This window comes from Crocuta crocuta, unplaced genomic scaffold (genome assembly GCF_008692635.1).
Source record: "Crocuta crocuta isolate KB4526 unplaced genomic scaffold, BGI_CrCroc_1.0 scaffold318, whole genome shotgun sequence".
In the NCBI taxonomy this organism is placed as follows: Eukaryota; Metazoa; Chordata; class Mammalia; order Carnivora; family Hyaenidae; genus Crocuta; species Crocuta crocuta.
In genome coordinates, this window is record NW_027531425.1 from 868,495 (window position 1) to 885,275 (window position 16,781).

The 16,781-nt window shown below is 48.0% G+C and overlaps 1 long non-coding RNA gene across 5 annotated transcripts; it reads right to left on the bottom strand.

Moving 5' to 3' along the window:
* Positions 1–191: 191 nt before the first annotated feature.
* Positions 192–16,781, bottom strand: LOC144238272 (uncharacterized). 5 transcript variants are annotated; one of them, XR_013337058.1, is made up of 6 exons: positions 16,684–16,781; positions 14,814–14,861; positions 12,667–12,866; positions 11,437–11,517; positions 11,093–11,176; positions 192–1,767 (listed from the first exon to the last, which is right to left on the bottom strand). It is a non-coding gene; the product is annotated as an uncharacterized LOC144238272 (long non-coding RNA). The 5 variants fall into 5 exon arrangements; XR_013337056.1 differs by lacking the exon at positions 192–1,767 and adding an exon at positions 2,328–2,377; XR_013337057.1 differs by lacking the exon at positions 192–1,767 and adding an exon at positions 6,990–7,158.

A 16,781-nucleotide genomic window follows, 5' to 3' on the forward strand; every position in this document is an offset into this window, starting at 1 on the left:
CGTCGTTAGAGCATGTGACTCTTCATCTTGGCATTGAGAGTTTGGGCCCCATATTGGGTGCAGAGATTACTTAAATAAATTTTTTTTTTTTTAAAAAGGAAGGATTGGCTTTATTTTTAAATATTCTATATTTTATTTAATCTTTTATTATGGAAAATTTCAAACATACATGAAAAATGAGCTTGGTATAATGAACCCAATTTTAACAATTATTAACAGTCTGCCATTTTAATTTTATCTACCTTCTCTCCCCCACCCATTGAGGGAGAGGTTCTTTTTTAATTTTTTTTAGTTTATTTATTAGAGAGAGAGAGAGAGAACACAAGCTGGGGAGAGGCAGAGAGAGGGAGACACAGAATCTGAAGCAGGCTTCAGGCTCTGAGCTGTCAGCACAGAGCCCAATGTGGGGCTTGAACCTGCAGACTGAGATCCTGACCTGAGCCGAAGTCAGACACTTAACCAACTGAGCCACCCAGGCACCCTTGCAAGGGGAGGTATTTTAAAGCATGTGGTAGGGGCGCCTGGGTGGTTCAGTTGGTTAAGCGTCTGACTTTGGCTCAGGTCAGGATCTTGCAGTTTCTTAGTTCCATCCCCATGCTGGGCTGTCGGCATAGAGCCTGCTTCAGATCCTCTGTCCCCTTCTCTCTCTGCCTCTTTCCCTTTCCCGCTCATGCTCACTCTTTCTCTCTCTCAAAAATAAACATTAAAAAAAATTATAAAGCATATGGTAGACACAATTTCATTTCACCTGTAAATACTTCAGGGTGTTTTAAGAAGTAGGACTTTTTAGGGGCACCTGGGTGGCTCAGTTGGTTAAGCATCCAACTTCGGCTCAGGTCATGATCTTGCAGTTTGTGGAGCCTGCTTCAGATTCTGTGTCTCCCTCTCTCTCTTCCCCTCCCCTGGTCACACTCTGTCTCTCAAAAATAAATGTTAAAAAAAAAAAAGCAGGACTTTTTAGTAACTTAATCACAATGCCATGACCATATCTAACAAACAACAATTCCTTATTACCACCTATTACTCAATCTACCTATACTTTTCTCCAGTTGCTCAAAAATGGCATTTCACAATTGGTTTATTTAAATCAAGAGCCAACCAAGATAAATTTCATTTCGTGGCCATGTCTTAGGTTTCTTTTCAAATCCCAAAATTTACCCCTTTTTAACTTAAAAGAAAGTTTTTAAATGTTTTTTTTTTTTTGAGAGACAGTGTAAGCGGGGAAGGGGCAGAGAGAGAGGGAGACACGGAATCCGAAGCAGGCTCTGAGCTGTCAGCACAGAGCCCAATGTGGGGCTCCAACCCATGAACCGCCAAGATCATGACCTGAGCTGAAGTCGGATGCTTAACTGGCTGAGCCACCCAGGCAACCCTCTCCTACAGCAAATTTCAGATATTATACTTCATTCCCGAGTATCTCAGAATGTTTTTCTACAAGGTAAGGACTTTAAAACAAAAAACACATAGCCTCATTATCACGATCAGACCTACATCTAATTCATTAGCACAATTCACTATCCAGTGTTCACATTTCCCTGTCTCATAATTTTGTATAGTTTTTGCCCAAAATGGAAATGAATTAAGTTCCAGATGTTGCAGTGGATTGATGCGTCTCTCAGATCTCTTGTAATCCATAGGTGCCTCCTCAATTTTCAATTTTTCCCTTGTAATTTATTTGTTAAGCTGGGTTGTTTTCTTACAGATCATCTGGATTTTGCTGGTATCATTCCCATGGTGGTGTTTCATATATTATGGACCGTGTATTTTCTGTAAATTGGTGATTAAGATCAGAGACCAGATCAGATTTGATTTTGGGGTTTTTGGGGGTTTTTTGTTTGTTTTTTTGGTAAGAATACCTAGTAGGTTTGCGTACTTCCATAGAAGGGAGAGGGTACGGTCTTTCTTTTTTGATGTTAGTGGTCACCGAGATCTGTACTTACACCCATTGTTTCATAGACATTGGAAAGTGATATTTCTTCAAAAATGCTTGACTCTTTCCTTGTATTTGCCAGTTTACAAAATAATGCATTGATTTCCTAATGTCCCTAATGATACCATTGAGGCGTTTCCCGTTAGTGTCGTTACGTGTTAATGGACGGAAACATTTGATGGGTTTCAGTCCTTTGCAGCTCGTAATGTTCACGTTGTCCCCATGCTTGGCCAGCAGAGGCCTCTTCGGGTTTATTTCTTTTTCTATTTTTTTATTTTAGAGAGAGAGTACATGGCAGTGGGGGAGGGGCCAACAGGAGAGGGGGGAGAGAGGGAAAGGGAGGGGGGGGAGGGAGAGGGGGAGAGAGAGAATCTCAAGCCCAAGCAGGCTCCACGCTCAGTGCGGAGCCCAGTGCACAGCTTGATTTCATGATCCTGGGATTGTGACCTGAACCAAAAATCAAGAGTCAGACATTCAACCAGCTGAGCCGCCCAGGCGCCCCTCAGGTTGATTTCTAAGTCCTTCTGACACTATCTTTTTTGGTCCTTGAAAGCTTCTTTGCTTTCTGGCATGACTAGACATCCAGGCTCCTCTTGTATATTTCCTGCCACAGACGCAGAATGAGCTATTTCTTGGGAGGCCCCTGATTGCTTTCTGTGGGATAAGGTTTTCAGAGACTCCACCAGGAGGGCCCGTGACTGGGCGCATCATTGTTTTTAGGTCTTTCCAGTGGATAAAGCTGGGACGTTTTTAAATGTAAACACGTGAGTTTATAGTAATACTTGCAGTTCAAATTCAAGACGGTACATGCATACACACACACACACATGTATTTTACTTCTCTAATTTCTCCCACATGGAAAAATGCCCGGCCCAGGGCTTTGTAGTGCGCATGTGTGTGAGATGTGGGAAGAAGAAAAAGAACCACCAGTCACCAGTGTCAGCCTGTCTGTCCCCGGAACATTGAACCTGGGCCACCGGACTGGTAGCCCTCCCTGTCACGTGTACAAACGGTTTCAGAGGACATAGAAGGCGGCTTGGGATCCTCAGGAACAGGAAGCTTGGGATTTTCTAGCACAAGCTTTCAATATCTGGGGTGAACTGAACTAACTCACAAGTGCTAGGACCTTGTGTTGGTAGCTCCGTAGTCCTTGCTAAGGACAGAGGGGAGGAGAGAAGCAGGAAGAAAGGGGACTCTGGAAAGGAGGAGGGGACTCTAAGATGTCACAACTAACATTGGTGAGTCCTCTCCACATGGGCTCTCAACTGAGTGCAGTCTGGCCCATGCCCTTAAGGACCATTCATTGAATTTAGGTGGAGAGGAACAAGCACATTTGAATGAAATGTACCCACACGGATGAGGCAGGATGTGAGTGGAAATGTGAAGCATACACCAGAGAGTTTAGAGGAGGGAAAAATAAGATGTTTTTGTGGTGGAGAGACAAAGGGTCGGACTTTTCCATAGCCCGCTCTGTCCCCATCACGCTGGGCCCTCCCCATCTCCCAGAGAGGGATGGAGCCCTGGGTCCTGGCCTGTGTGAGCCTAGGAACTGGAGAAAGGGCGGCTGGGGAGCTTGGGTGGGTGGTGCCCTGTGCTCTGTACCTTCGTGGCTCTTCCTTCCGGCCCAGGGTGCCCGTCCTTGCAGAGCCAGTCCTTTGGGCTGGGGAAGCAAGAAGGCTAGAGGGGGGGACATGTGGCGGGCAGCCTGGATCTCCGGTTACTTCTCTGCTGTTGGGGGAAAAGCCCTCAGTGTCCAGGGTCCGATGTGATTACAGCAGCCTGGCAGTCTTGTCGGCACTGGCTGGAGGCCTGCTCAAGGCAGGGGCTTTCTGACACCCAACACGGCCACTGGACCTCCGCACACACTGGGAGGCAGCCTGGCATGCCCTGGTGACAGGGTCACTTGACACCAGTCTGCCCCTTGCTGACATTTGACCTCTTCTCCATCATTCTGTGCCCTGTGTCCCCCACTCCCCCATAAACTGCTGAGTACTTCACAGTCCCCAGGTAATGTTGTTTCTTCCTTTTTGTCAAATACTATCTACCTCCCTGCATCCTGGGCCCTATGTTAGCCCTGGGGGCCGTGCTGACGAGAGACAATCGCCGCAGCTCAGTGGGGTGCTGTGCCCCCACTCCCCGGCCGCTAGGACACCTCGGTCCTGGAGAGGAAGTGGGCTCCAGGAGCAGAAGGCCGGACCCAGAGACCACCTCACAGGCTGGCCTCATCCCATGACTTTATTACAGTGATGTGGGGATGGCATGGGGGGGGGGGGGAGGACCGACACTGTCGCCCCTCTTTCACCAGTGACAAAACTGAGGCCCACTGAGATGATGTGACTTGTCCAAGGGCCCACTGATTCAGGGCTATTTTTGTTCCATTATCACCAACTGCAAAAGGTGGAGGTGAGGGGTCTATAAGAAGTCTCTGCATTATCTCTGAAGCTTTTCTGAAAATTGAATATTATTCCTTTATTTATTTTTATAATTTTCTAAATGTTTATTTTTGAGAGAGAGAGACAGAGAGTGAAAGGGGCAAGGGCAGAGAGAGAGAGAGAGAGAGGGACACAGAACCTGAAGCAGGCTCCAGGCTCTGAGCCGTCAGCACAGAGCCCCATGAGGGGCTTGAACTCACGGCCCTTGAGATCATGACCTCAGCCGAAGTTGGATGCTTAACTGACTGAGCCACCCAGGAGCCCCTATTCCTTTTTCTAAATGTTTATTTATTTTTGAGAGACAGAGAGAGAGGACAGGAGGGACAGAGAGAAAGAGGGAGATAGAGGATCCAAAGCAGGCTCTGAGCTGAAAGCAGAGAGCCCGGATGTGGGGCTTGAACTCACAAATTCAAGAGCAAGACCTGAGCTGAAGTCAGATGCTTAACTGACTAAGCCACCCAGGCAGCCGCAAATCTAATATTCCAGTAAAAAAGGTCATTTCTTTTTTAGCGTGGAGGACTTTGACCTGTCCTATCACCTTCTAATAGGCACCAACCAGTCAGCTCCTCAACAATTCCTGTTTCCTGACTCCCTGAGAGACATAGGGCACCGCCGTCCATACAGCTAAGGGAGGGCTGACCATGTATGAGACGTGGTCCTTGCTCTCTGAGCTCTCAGATTTCCCCACGGGAAAATAAGACTGGTTCAGTGAAAAGTCACTTCTATGAGTACAAGCAGTCTGACCAATACCAACCGCACACAGGAGTGTAAAGGAGAGGGGGAGAGAGTACCACGGGAGGTTTTTCAAATAGGACAAAGATGATTTCCTTCTATGAAACAGGTTCAAAGTGGTTTTGACCTAATGGACACTTGAAATATACAAATATTTTGATCAATCGTACATACATTTTCTCAGTCTTCAAGCATTAGTCATGAAGAAACCCACCAAGCTTTGTTGACTCTACATCCTAAATATCCCTCACTCTGACGGCCTCATTGCTAACCTCACTGCCACTGTCCTCTCTACTGGGCGAATATATATTTTAATGTTTGTTTGTTTGCTTATTTTCTTTAAATGTTTTATTTATTTTTGAGAGAGATATAGAGACAGCATGAGCAGGGGAGGGTCAGAGAGAGAGGGAGACACAGAATCCAAAGACAGGCTCCAGGCTCTGAGCTAGCTGTCAGCACAGAGCCCGATGTGTGGCTTGAACCCACAAACCATGAGATCATGACCCGAGCCAAAGTCAGACGCTTAACCGACTGAGCCACCCAAGCACCCCTGTTTGTTTGCTTATTTTGAGAGAAAGAGAACAGGAGAGAGAAGAATAGAGAGAAAGGGACAGAGAGAACCCCAAGCAGGCTCCAGGCTCAGCACAGTGCCCAATGCAGGGCTCGAGCTCACAAACTTCGAGATCATGACCTGAGCTGAAACCAAGAGTCAGATGCTCACCTGTCCGAGCCCCCTGGCACCCTGGACTACTGTATTCCCTGTGCCCATATTTCCCCTTCTGCACCCACTCAACTGCCCTGAGGGCCCTGCTCACCTGCAGCCTGCACTGTCCCCGTGCCCTGAACATGGTGCCCCACACTTGAGGGACAGCACCCGCAGGCGACTGACCCACACGTGGCTAGCAGGCTCCTTCATGGGTGGCCCTGTCCACCTCTGCATCCCCTCCACGGCCACCCCAGCCTCTCGAACCTGCTCCAGCCGCAACGAGCTTCTGCCTGCTGGGCAGCCAGCCTTGGCTCCCTCCAGCCTCCGCGCTTGCTGCCCTCTCTTCACGGGCAGCCCTCTGCCTCTCCTCTGCTACTGATTCTCCAACCCTTAGTGTAAACCGCTCCTCTTCTGGTTCCTCGAAGTTAATCACTTCCTCCTCAGGTTTCCCATCGCACGCTGCTCCTATAAGGCCCTCACATACACTTGACAAAAAGCCTATTGGCCTTATTCCTCTGCTCATTCCTTCCACAAGCATCTATTAGGCAACTAGCACATGCCAGGCTGCGGCAGGGGGAGAGAGAGGAGCGGTCCCTGCCCTTGAAGGTCCCCGACCGGTGAGGGGTTTGGAGACACGCGGAGGCGATCACGGAGCGTGTGACAGTGCTGTGTTGAGGGGCACAGGGCTAGGGGGTCACAGCGGGGCCCCCGTCTGGGAGGTGGTCTGGTGCTGGGGATCAGAGAGGCTTCCCGGGAGACACGGCGCTAAATGAGAGCTGAAGCCCAAGCAGGATCTGCATTGTGCTCCCCACCGAGTTCTGCCAGTGCGTAGGCTGCCTCTGTCCCTTTGTTGTGTTGCCCCAGATCTAGATCTGTAGCCACGCGTAGTAGGGGCCTGATAAATGAGCTTGCTTGATGAAATGAATTACTGAACAAACAAATGAATGGGCAGATGAAAACCATCTTACTTTTAAGCAAGTAGACAACGTCATCTCAATGTTGCTTCTGTTATCAAGAGGCTGGGCCAAAGACAAAGGCTGGGTTCTGTCTCTGTGGACCAGGTGGTTTGTTGTAGTACCTCTTGGCCTTTAGATTAGTTCAGTAACACTGCATGAATGATGAGCAGTTTCACGTTATTTTGAACCAGGTGTGGGCTTTGTTTCAGTGTGCTACGGAGAGAGTATTTCATTTCACTTATTCATGTCTATGAATGTTATGAATCATATTTCCTCAAAGTGCTTTAAAAAATGTCTTAGTGTGAGGCGCCTGGGTGGCTCTGTCAAACATCCGACTCTTGATTTCGGCTCAGGTCGTGGTCTCACAGTTCGGGTCGTGAAGTTGAGCTCCGTGTGGGGGTCTGCAAGGACAGTGCAGAGCCTGCTTGGGATTGTCTCTCTCTCTCTCTTTCTCTCTGCCCCATCCCTCCTAGCGTGTGTGCTCTCTCTCTCAAAATAAATAAAGTTTAAAAAAAGGTGGGGAGCACCTGGCTGGCTCAGTCAGTAGAGCGTGTGACTCTTGATCTCTGGGTCATGAGTTCAGACCCCATGCTGGGTGAAGAGTTTACTTAAAAAATAAAATAAAATAGGGGCACCTGGGTGACTCAGTCGCCGACTGAGTGTCCAACTCTTGATTTCAGCTCAGGCTGTGATTTCATGGTTCTTGAGATCAAGCCCCGTGTCCGGCTCTGTGCTGACAGTGGGGAGTCTGCCTGCTCTCATTCTCTCCCTCTCTCTCTCTGCCCCTCCCCTGCTCGCTCTCTTTCTCAAACTATATATCTATAAAGAAAAAAGTCTTTCTGTTAAAAATATTTAAGTGTGAAGTGGGAGTGGAAAGAGTTGTGGGGTTGGTGGATGGGGGGCCAGGGAAAAGGTGGAGTTAAGAACCAAGGATGGCCTTGCCTGCATGTCCACAAGGTCAAAGAACTTTCCCATCTGATGTCTCCTGTTCACCCCCAGGGCTAGGTCCTTTGGCTCACCCAAATCATCTACATCTACATGATTAATTTTGTGTGTCAATTTGATATGGGGCTACGGGGTGTCCAGACGTATGGTCAAACATTCTGGGGGTGTTTGTGAGGGTGTTTTTGGATGAGATTAGCATTTACATTTGAAGACAGTGAAGCCAATGTGGGTGGGCCCTGTCTGATCAGTTGAAGGTCTGAAAAGAACAAAAAAAGCTGACTTGCCTCTGAGCAAAACAGAATTCCTCCTTCCTGACTGCCTTCAAATCGGGACATCACATTTTCCTGCCTTTAGACTCACACTAAAACCCTGGTTTTTTCTGGGCCATGAGCCTGCTGGCCTTCAGACGGGAGCTACACCACAGTTGCCCTGGCTCCCAGGCCTTCAGACGTGGACTGGAACTACCCACTGGCTCTCCTGGGCCTCCAGCTCACCAACTCCACCTGCATATCTTGGGACGTGTCAGTCTCCACAGGCGTGGGAGCCACTTCCCTGTAACAGATCTTTCTCTCTGCGGGCATCCTACAGGTTGTGTTTCTGGCAGGAAACGTGACTACTTCAAGGAGATTTTGCTAAGGCCAGACAAATCAGCGACTCATAGATACCAGGGCTAGAAATCAAACACTTCCCTGAGTTTACAGGTGACAACACAGAAGCCCGAGAAGGAAGATTCTCCCTGCTGAACATTCTACCAACCATGTTCACTTCTTAGCTGATGCTTTGAATCTCCTTAATTGTAGACCATAATTAGAAATAGACTTGGGGCGCCTGGGTGGCTCAGTCGATTAAGCATCCAACTCTTGGTTTCGGCTCAGTACGTGAGTTTGAGCCCCACATCAGACTTCATGCTGACCGTGCAGAGCCTGCTTGGGATTCTCTCTCTCTCTTCCCCTCTTTCTCTGCCCCTCCCCTCCTCATACTCTCTCTCAAAATAAATAAAAGTTAAAAAAAAAAAAGAAAGAAGACATAAGATGCAAATATCCCTGGGAAGACAAGGTACTGACATGAATTCATAAGAGAATATAAGTGACTCGAAATGTTTTCTGAGGAGCAATTTTTGAAAGGGGACGGCAGAGGTAGAAGTGAAAAGACAGACATAGTTCCTACCCTCTCGGAGGTCCTTGACCAGTGAGAGTTTCAGAGACTGCAGAAGTGACCTACGGAGTCAGCATGGTTTGGAGGTGTGGGGGTACTCGGGACAACGGGAGGCAGGGGACAGGGAGGACAGGGCAGGGCCATAGGCCTCACCTCCTCATTACTCTGTCGAGAGCCGGCTCAGAGCAGTGCTGGCTCTGCTAGGCTGGGAAGCTGAGACTGTCCCCGCGGGGGGACGAATGGGTGGAGGTGGCCCAAGCCTTCACTTCAGTGAGCTCACAGAAAACTGCTGAAAATACGGATTTCTAGCAGTAGCGCTTACATCTTTTTAAAAAGAACATTTTTAGCGCATGCCTTCTGCCTTCCTCGCCGCCCTGGGAAATGATGTGGGTGCAGTGGGGGTGTCAGGCTTCGCACTTACAGTGCGGAGCCTGCTTGGGATCATCTCTCTCTCTCTCAAAACAAATAAATATTAAAAATTTTTTTAAAAACCCTGGGAGTTCTTTACTCAAAATTTACTAAGTCTTTATTATGTGTCAGGCACAAGGCTAGGGAACACGGGTTGTGCAGAGATGACAGGCACAGTATTTGCTTTCAAGGAACTCCATGGAGTGGAGGGGGCAGTCCAGGCCAAGAGAGCCTACTAGCAAAAGGCTAGTCCTGGCAGTGCTGGATATGTTCGAGGGCCTATAGTTCGTGAGGCTGGATTAGGCTGAAAAGGGGTCAGACTGGAAAGGGTCACTAATCAAAACAAGGAGCACTGGATATGGCCTTTAAACCTTGTCCATCACAGGTTGGACAGGTTCGAGTTTGGACTTTATCTTGGAAGCAGCAGAGAAATCAATTGTTGGACACTGTGAAACAGATGAGTGACAGAGTCAAATGGGTGTTTCAGAAGGTTCCCCCGAGGCAGTGTGGGTGTGGGCTGGCATGCCTGGGCACCAGGAAAGAAAGCAGAAGGCCACGGCAATAGTCCTGGCAAGAGACCCTGAGAGCCTTGGGGACAGCCATGAGGAGGGAAGGATGTGAGACATTCTAGAGAAGAGATACAACAGACCGCGGTGACCGATTGCATATGGGGGGTGGGGGGAGGAAGAAGGAATTGTTAGGGCACCTGAGGTGGCCGGGCGGCGCTTTCAGCTGGAAGAGGGAGGGAAGAGCTGGTACAGGCAGCAGGTGTAGGCAATGGGTTCAAATTATATATATATATGTATTTTAATGTTTAGTTATATTTGAGAGAGAGAAAGAGAGACAGAATGTGAGCAGAGGAGGGGCAGAGAGAGAGGGAAACACAAAATCCAAAGCAGGCTCTAGGCTCTGAACTATCAGCACAGAGACCAATGTGGGGCTCGAACCTACGAACTGTGAGATCATGACCTGAGCCGAAGTTGCACGATTAACCGACTGCGCCACCCAGGCGCCCCTCAAGTTATATATTTATTCTAAGATGGAAGGGTTGTGAGGACATCCAGAAGGAGAAATCCTACAGGAAATGGAAGACATGGATCCAGAGGTCAGGGGAGAATTTAGGGTCAGAAATAAAGGCTGGGGGTCCTTAGAAGTTTGGGTGGTAAATAAAGCTTTGGGGAGAGTGAGGTCCCGCATGGGCAGGGAGTCGAGGGACCACAGTCCAAAGACAGAAGCCCGGGGCTAGGGGAGAGCCCATTCTTCAGAGCTGATGGAACAGAAGCCCCGCAAGAGACAAAAACTGGTCAGAGAGTAAGAGGGAGAATCAGGGAGGCCAGGAGAGGCCAGCGTTTCCCCGAAGACACCAAGAAGGGACATCTCAGCTCCTGTGGAGGTCAGGGAGTGTTACTTAAAGAGGGGGTGTCCACGCCGGGCTCGAGGAGGACCAGGAGATGGTGGGTGGGCTTATGCCTCAAAGAGTCTATGTGGGGACAGCAGACACAGTCAGGAGCCTGGAGAGTGAGCAGAAGCTGAGAAAGCGAAGGCCGCAAATAGAAACCGTTACTTTTTGAAGTCTGATCCTGAAAGGAAGGAAAAGATAGGCTGATGGTTTAAGGGAAAGTTTTCTCAGGATGGGTGAGAGTGAACGAGTTGACGGGCAGGATGGAGAGGGGTGAGGCTAAGGACCTGGGAGAGGCCAGCGGGCTGCAGTGAGAGCAGAGGTGGCGAGGGGGGCGGGCTCAAGCTTTGGGCCTGGCACACCTCCCAGCTGTGTCTTCCTGGTGCCCCCCTTGGCCCCGCTGATCTAGTGGCCCCGTGAGTACTTACCGAGCAGCACCTGGCGGAGGGTCTGCGCCGTGTCTGGGACCGGAAAGGTGACCGGGGCCTGGGCTCTCCTCTGGAGGACTCGGCCTGAAGGGTGGCACAGACAGAGGAGGAACTTAAGGTGAGTGTGGCGAGCGCTACACACAGGGACAGTGCTGGCCGCGGTGGGAGACAGTGGAGGTCACACACCCTAGAGCAGGTGACTTTGGAGCTGAGCTGACACCTAATGTAGGGGCCAGCCCCCGGAGCAGGGCATCCCAGACAGAATGTTTCCCTACAAACCCCTTCCTGCTTCCTCCAAGTACAGCATCCTCCCCCCACCCCCAAGGACAGGAGGAGCCTCTGACCTTCCTCCCTTCCTCCAGCACAGTCTTCTTCGCCCCCTCCGGTGTCACAATGGGTTGTAGCCCCTTCTCTTTTAGAAACTTCTAAAGAGAGGAGACTGGTCTTGGTCATCTTTGCATCTCCTGAAGTGTCCAGGGCAGTGCTCGGCACACAGTTAATGCTTAAAAATTATATATATATTTCATGAAGCATTGCTTAATTCTCTCTCTCTCTCTCTTTTTTTTTTTTTTTTTTGGTTGTTACATAAACTCTGCCCTTAACGTGGAGCTTGAACTCACAACCCTGAGATCAAGAGCCACATGCCCTACCAATTATTGATTTGAAATCTTCTCAGGCCTAAAAACCACTTTCATGGCTAATAAATTCTCAAGGTGGCCAACGGCAGGGTTAAGGCCGCGAGGTAAAAAGGGAAAGGAAATGTAAGGGTGCCTGGCTGGCTAGGTTGGAAGAGCATGTGACTCTTGACATCAGGCTCATTACTTTGACCCCATTGGGTGTCGAGATTACTTAAATATCTATATAAATAAGCTTTAAAAATAATAAGGGGAAAGGAAAAGTAGGCAGAGAAAGAAAAATAAGGCCTAGGGAGAGGGCTGGGGTTGGGGTGGGGAGGAAGCAAAAAAAAAACAAAAACAAAGATAAGGTATATACGCACGGGGCAGGGATACAATTCCAAACAAAATCTAACCAGGATTCTCTTTGCTCCATGAAACTTTGTGGTCGGATTCTCTCCCATCATGGGAGAGTCCCCTCTTCCCCCTCCACTTCCAGGCTCTCTCACTGAAGTCTCATTTCTAGACAACTCAATCAGTTACATGTATCACCGCTGCATTTTCTGAGACGCAGGGAGAAGCTGGGAGAAAGAAGGGAGGGGGAATAAAGCCCTACAGACCAACAATTTCCCCCTTTTATGGGGTGAGCCTAGACAGAATTAAAACTTCCTTCCTTGAGAGTCTGAAGGAGGGAAGCTGGTGGCTGTGTCACACTTCTGAATTGGGTATCCAACTCACCAGCCATGCGTTCTTTTGCATGGCAAAACGAATTCTGTTTTGCAGCTGGATAAATAAAGTAAGGCAGAAAAAAGCTGGCATTACACATTTTTGAATTAGCACCAAGTCTCTCAAACTCCACCTCTTTCAGGAAATGTTCCTGAATGCAGGGGGAGGTGGTCATTTCCCTCCTTCTCCCTCCTCACCACAAAGCACCACACTCACTGTAAGAGCTTCACTTACCCCTTCATCTGTCAGCCTGACTTCTCCTTCCCCATCATCTCTGGAGGCTTAGCCGAATTCTTGTCTATGTCAATAGGATCAAAAGAGACAATGCCGGTGGGGGGGAGGGGAGGGGGGGGGACTCTAAAATCTATGGAAGCTGTGGATAGTAATAATAGTCTCTGAGGGCGCCAGTGTCGCTGGTCCAGGACTGAGAGTTCCTAAAAAAATGAACAAAACCTTTTGATGGTCATATCTGAATTAAGTGAAAAAAATTTTCAAGGCAGTTACCATAAAACATACAAGAGAGGAAGCAAAACTTCTGGCTTAGAATTCAGAGAAATACATATCCTACAATGAGTTACTCAAACCACACAGAATCTTACATGGTTACCCACAGGATGGATTTCACGAACTCTTGTCAATCGAGTTACATCTTTTGCAGAGGGCAATTAGGAAGGAAGCGATCGGTTCTGTTCTCTTTCTTTTTTTAAAATTTTTAATGTTTTATTTATTTCTGAGAGAGAGAGACAGCATGAGCAGGGGAGGGTCAGAGAGAGAGGGAGATACAGAATCTGAAACAGGCTCTAGGCTCTGAGCTGGCAGTCAGCACAGAGCCCGACACGGGGCTCGAACCCACGAGCCATGAGATCATGACCTGAGCCGAAGTCGGACGCTTAACCAATTGAGCCACCCAGGCGCCCCTGTTCTCTTTCTCTAGGACATAGTCTGTCAATTATCACAACTAAGAGAAAGTACATGTATCAAAGACCAGTAAAATAGTTTTAAGTTAAAAAACCTTAGGGGAGGAGGAAAGAAGTAGACTGGGTGTGGATTCCCGTGAAGAAAAGAATATGCAGTTATTTCTGAGGTGTGTTCGGGAGAGGTTCTGAAATGTGTTAAGCAGGTCCTACGCCCCAGGCACGTGACTGCAATAAGTCATGTCTTGTCATGTCCTCTCTGGGAAAACAGGGAGTTGTGTGAAGATTATAGCTCTGGCTGGAAGATTTTCCATGAGCTTTCCTCATAGTTCAGAGGCTACAAACACCTTGTTCAAGGACCTTTTTGTGGGTTTTTCTCTGGACCTTGAATAGCCTCGGATTAGAAGTCTTATTGTTAGAGATGAGACTTCTTTGCCCAGAATAATAGTCTTGGTGTAAAGATACTTCTAACCTGCACATTCCTGGTCATCTTTGGTGAATTTTAGGGCCTTGACAGGTAGCAGGGTTAGCAAATGCTGCCAAGTTCAGTACCTAGTTGGCCTACGTTTTATTTTCAGTGAGAACTTTCCCATTTCACGTCCCACAGACATAATAACTATAGGGTCATTCCGCAAGTACTCAAAGCATAGTTTGATCACCTGTCTTTCTTGTTTCCTCCATCCACCAGAGAATACAAATTGAAAGGTATGAATATCTCTTATTTTTTAAAGATATTGAAAGTTGAGGCCCAGAAGGGAAAAGTCGTAAGGATTTTCCCAAGAGGATCAAGTGAGGAGTTTAGGGAGATTAACAAGCTAGAACCCAGAAATCCTAGATTTTTTTTATTCTTTCATGCTGGCCATGCTTCACATCTGTCCCTCTCTGGGGTTGTTGCTGCTTCCTCTGACTTAGAGTTCTCTTTTGTTTATTTCACGTGCTACAAGCCATCACCTGGAAGACAGAACAGGCTCGGACAGTTGGTCCATGCTTGTCCAGTCAGAGTCTGTGAAATATTTCTTTAGGAAAAAGGAACACTAATCTTGGGTAATGACAAGGTAGTGAAAAAGAAGAGAGGAAAAGGGAAATTGCTTTGAGAAGAAATAATCATAACTCGGGGTTCTTGGGAGAGGAAATGTAATTAAATTAGGGGAACGGGGTGGCAGGGCTGGGTAACTCAATTGGTTGAAAAACACAATCTAGGGCAGTTCAAGCAGAAAAACACATACATACTAAATAAATAAAACCCACAAATTTGCCTAAGGTTACCATTGGAAATCTATCTATTGAGTGGGAAAGTGACCCAAGTAACAAAAAAGCAACATAACCACCATGGAGTTTGCAAAAACAACCATCTGTTGTGCGAGGAACCATGGAGAGAGAGTCTGTATTTATAGGATCTTGAGTGGGAAAACCAAGCACGACCCAAGCACGACAATAAACTACACCCTCCCCCCCCAGTTCACTAACCTGAAATCTGACTTTTCTTCTAGTTTCTCTGCTGTCAACGTGTACTGTCTAAAAAAAAAAAAAAAGATAATTTAAAAGCAGACTTATGACTAATTTAAGAACTTCCAAAGTAGGATCTTTTCCAAAAATACACTGCAATTGACGATACAGTCAGCTAGTACATAAGCATTTGTGATAAGACAGACCTTGAGGCTGAATCAGATGTTTACTGCCAGGTTGGGGAGAACAGGCTAGTGCGGGGAAGAGTTCTGCCCTACTTAACGGTTCTTGATACAAGGCTTAAAATGAAATCTTTCTATAAACAAATGTTTCAAGGGTGTCTCCTAAAACAGCCTATCTTAATAATTCTTATTTTTTCCTCTAGGTTTCTAAAATGGAAACTGTTGTAAGGAAAAACCTTTATACCAGAAGCCAAGAGTGCTGGTGTTTTTCAGTTATTGCATGTTTCCTCTTAATGAAAATATGTTTACATCCTCTGGTGAAATTATTTTTAGAAAGCTAACATCTTTTGGTAGCGCTCCTCCGCGTACAGGAATACCTCTGTGTTATAATTACTCTGTACTAGGGCAGGAGGTTGGAAAGAAGAAGAAGTGCCAATTCTCTTCCAAAAGCCTACACAGGGATTATAGGAGCACATTCTACTCAGTGAGTTCAATTAATTTTACCTTGAATTCAATTGTGGGAGTGACGTGGGGGCAAGAGTAAGTAACATCTCCGTTTACTGGGTGTCTGCTACGTGCCAGGAAATGCACGAAGCACATTACAGTCTCTATCTCATTTGACCTTTTCAGCAATGCTGACATTCCCTTCATTTTACATGAGGCATTGAAGTTCAGAGAGGTTAAGTAACTCACTGCAGGTTAAGTAACTCACTGCAGATCTTACAGCTAGTAAATGACCAGGTAAAAATAACTCAGACACTGGTGTGTATTTGGTTTCTTGTTAAAAAGAATATGTAAGCTATTTCTTCCAGGTTTTGTTCAGCAGTCCAGCTTACTGACTGTGCATCCCTTCTGCTGCTAAATTACTCAGTTAGTCTCTAATACCAAGTGTGACTTGGTTCCTTAGGAATTCTATTTATGAGAACCTATGTGCTAGAAACTCTGCTAGGTGACTTATGCACCTTATCTGCTTTAATCATCACAGCTCTGAGACTGGGTTCTCTCCATTTTACAGATGATGAAGCTTTAGGGAGATTATAGTTACTAAGATCAGGGAGTTAGTGAGGGGCAAAGCCACGACTGGATTTCAAATCTGACTCCATTTGTCAGTCCCCGGTCTAGCGAGCCACAGTGCTGATGATACAATATTCATCAGGGGAGTCCCTAAGCGTCCTGGGAGCCGGTACTTGGATGAGCAAACTGCAGCGGCACCAACTCCCCCGACCGTTTAGCCTGGGGAAGCCAGGACAAGTGTCCGGGGAGAGAGAGAGAGAAGCCCTCACGCTTCAGCTTAGCAACAACAAAGGGGATCCCGATCCCGGCGAGCGTCGCCTCCACTCTCGGACTCAGGAGATGCGGAGAGGCCCCAGGCCGTCCGAGGTGCCCCCCTCCCCCCCGCCCAGATGGCAGCTTTGGCGCTGCAGCTGTTAGTGGCCACCCGGTAGTCCGGCGGAGGGCGGCGAGTGCAGAACTCCAGGGGGCACCCTCACCACGCCCACGCTCACACCCGGTTGGGACCCCCGAACCCGGGCTCTGGGCGGCCGCAGTTCGCAGCNGCGCGCGGTCCCCCGCTTCGCCGCTTATTTAGTCCCGCGAGGTCCCTGGGCGCCGGGTGGCGGTGGCTTTTTGGCTTGGGGAGAGGGGGCGAATTTTGACTCTTTGTGGTGGCAGGAAGTTGGAAAATGAAAGTACAGTAATTCAGTGCTTACCGGGGACGCGTGAGTTTGCGGCTCTTTCGGCGGACTTTGATCTGCTCCGGGGCACTCGGTCACCCGAGTCTCTTCCTCTCCCGAAGTTCGCGATTCAT